Source organism: Phragmites australis, chromosome 21 (genome assembly GCF_958298935.1).
Source record: "Phragmites australis chromosome 21, lpPhrAust1.1, whole genome shotgun sequence".
NCBI classification, from domain to species: Eukaryota; Viridiplantae; Streptophyta; class Magnoliopsida; order Poales; family Poaceae; genus Phragmites; species Phragmites australis.
The window spans coordinates 22,710,037-22,712,855 of record NC_084941.1 but is presented as its reverse complement, the minus strand read 5'-3'; positions in this window follow the sequence as shown (position 1 = coordinate 22,712,855).

The window sequence follows — 2,819 nt, the reverse complement described above, 5'->3', positions numbered from 1 at the left end:
AAATGTTCTCTAATCTGTCGCTCTTTATACAGGGCTTTTAACAAGTACCTTCAAGCTAATCCTAACTACAACGCGAAAGACGGTCACAAACTAACACACAAGGCCGGGTTCACAGTAAATACTATCAAACATATTACCAAATGCTCTTTGTTGCTGCTTTTTTTCCTTTTCATCTAACAGTAAAAAAAAATTCAATAGTGCCACCAATAACCACTGGATAACGCCTGCGGATTTTATGTCGCATGGAACATGCTCCTCACAATCTGAGTAAAGGATATAAAATCCCCCGATGTAAGTTCAATACAAGATTATTCGTACCTAATTTCAGTAATTAGTTTAATTCCATGATAACATGAGATTGGTTACGTGTCATATTATGTAGTATTTTTTAGCTTGTTTTTTCGACGATGGTGCACTCCCGAAGATTTGACAACAAATTGTCGAGTTTATAATGTCTGAAGTCATCAATCCACACGGCGAGTTGCACTATAAAAACCCTAGGTTGTAAGGTCTTATGTAATATGAATTGTTTGGAACTTTATAACCTTTGTTATTATGTGATGAATTGATACAAACTTTGTAACCTTTGCGATTCTGTGATGAAGTGAGTTCTTATATAAGTGTGTTTATTGACATGGATTTGGATACATTGTTGTTGTTTGCAGGGAGAAGATGGCTGCCAAATCTTGACTATGCTACAGGATATAGCCATGAAATAGGACAATCCGTTACTTTTGTTAAGTAATAAGTGACAGGTAACCTTGTCACTTGTGTATTAATATAAGTGACGGATGAAGAGTTTACCTGTCACTTGAGTCTTAATATAAGTGACAGGTAACCTATTAACCTGTCACTTATATCTTAACATAAGTGACGGATGAAGAGGTTACCCGTCATTTATGTAAGTGACGGGTAACTAATTTACCCATCACTTATGTCTTCCTCCCCAGCACATGGGAGACGCACTTCAGTGACAGGTTACGGTTACGACCCATCACCTATGACCTCATTAGTGATGTGTCCTTACCCATCACTTATGACTAGTTATTAGTGACGCGTCCATTGTGACGGGTACAGGACCCGTCACCCATAATGGTTATCACACATCACCTATGTCATTTTTTCACGTAGTGTCTCAAAGTCATATAGTTACATTTGGCATTGTGGTGACAATTCATTTTTTTCTATTGTTAGATATAGCAATTAGTTGAAACCATATTCTTTTAAGATCAATAAAAATATTGTAAAAACAAGATTAACAACAACAACAAAATTGCTTTAAGTCTTACGAGCTGAGTGGTCACAGGATCAAAACCCAAAATTACACAACAAGTGTAGTTAGTGGGACTTGAACATCGGTGTCATACTAAGAAAACATGTCACAATAAATTGCAGTGCAAATTTTGTGTGTTTGAGAAACTAGATTAACTCAGTCGATGTGATATGACAAGTAAGAAATGGATACATTCAAACATCAATGAATTGAAGGTTGTTCCAACAAAAATGAATTGAAGGTCACATGATACAGTCACCACTAACAATTGATCGATCATCTGGTATATGCATTTATTTTTCTAGACCAATATAATGCAGAGATTCATGATCTTTCCATAATATTCCTATTGACTTGACATTACAAGTTTAGCACTACACCTCTCACTACCATAGAAAAGGCTTATGAACCCGCAGCTATAGTAAGTATCACTTCTGGTTCGTGGCTTGAAACAGCAGTGATAGTTAGACTATCACTGCCAATTTTAGCCTTTAACAGATAATGATAATATATCCACATGTGCAAAAATACTCTACCGAGAACTTTTTGACATGGGGATCTGTCTCAAGATTTCAAACTTGAGACAAAAGCCTCATACCAAAATGTTTATGGTAGAGTATATTATATATAAATCTACATTCTTAATGAAAATAGGAATAGATATTGTGAAGCTGTTGTACCAGGATCTCTTCGACGTTCCAAGTCAAAGAGTTCCTGATACAACAGTTCTGCGCAATCTGTTTTACATCTTGCGATATTTGAGTGACAACAGTCAGTCTAAATGAATGGCAAAAACACAAAAACTTGAAGTGAATGTGTTTTCTGTCATTCATTTATATCTGCCTATTGCCACAATCTTTAACACTCAAACTTGCCACTCATTTAGTTGGGGACATGGGGATATAGGGCGATGGGCTCGAGAGATAGGGTGAGGGCTCGAGGAAACAAGGGCGGCCGCGAGTTGGCTCGGGAGAGGCTGTACCCAAGGGGTAGAGGCAGCCGTAGTAGCGAGGGTGACCTTCGCACCATGTCGACTACCACTTTGCTAGGTTAGTGCATCATCTTCAGGAACAACTCGATCTAGAAGGTACATGTGGATTGGGCCCATCCATGAAATTTTGATTTTAAGCTAAGCCACGAGTTCCCCCGTGACTCCTTTTGGTGCATCGACCCCTGGAGAGCCCCCGAATTGGTTATAGGTCTCATAGAGCTCCACTCCTTCGGTTGTGGCATCTGATAATTTTACAGATGGCTTTGAGAGTTACTCTATGAAAATCCTGATTTATCCTGGAGATCGTGAGGATGCTAGACGCGCAAGACTATCGGCGAGGCAATTATCTTTTCTTGGGATATATTTGACCTTGAGTCCCATAAATTTCTTTTCTAGTTTCCTCACCTCCACGAGGTAGTCTGTCATGGTCTTATCCGAGGTTTTATACTCCTTGCTGACTTGCTTCACCACCAAGTGTGAATTCCCTTTCACGATTAGACAACGGATACTAAGAGCAAAATCTACTCGGAGATCGGTGAGTAGACCCTCATATTC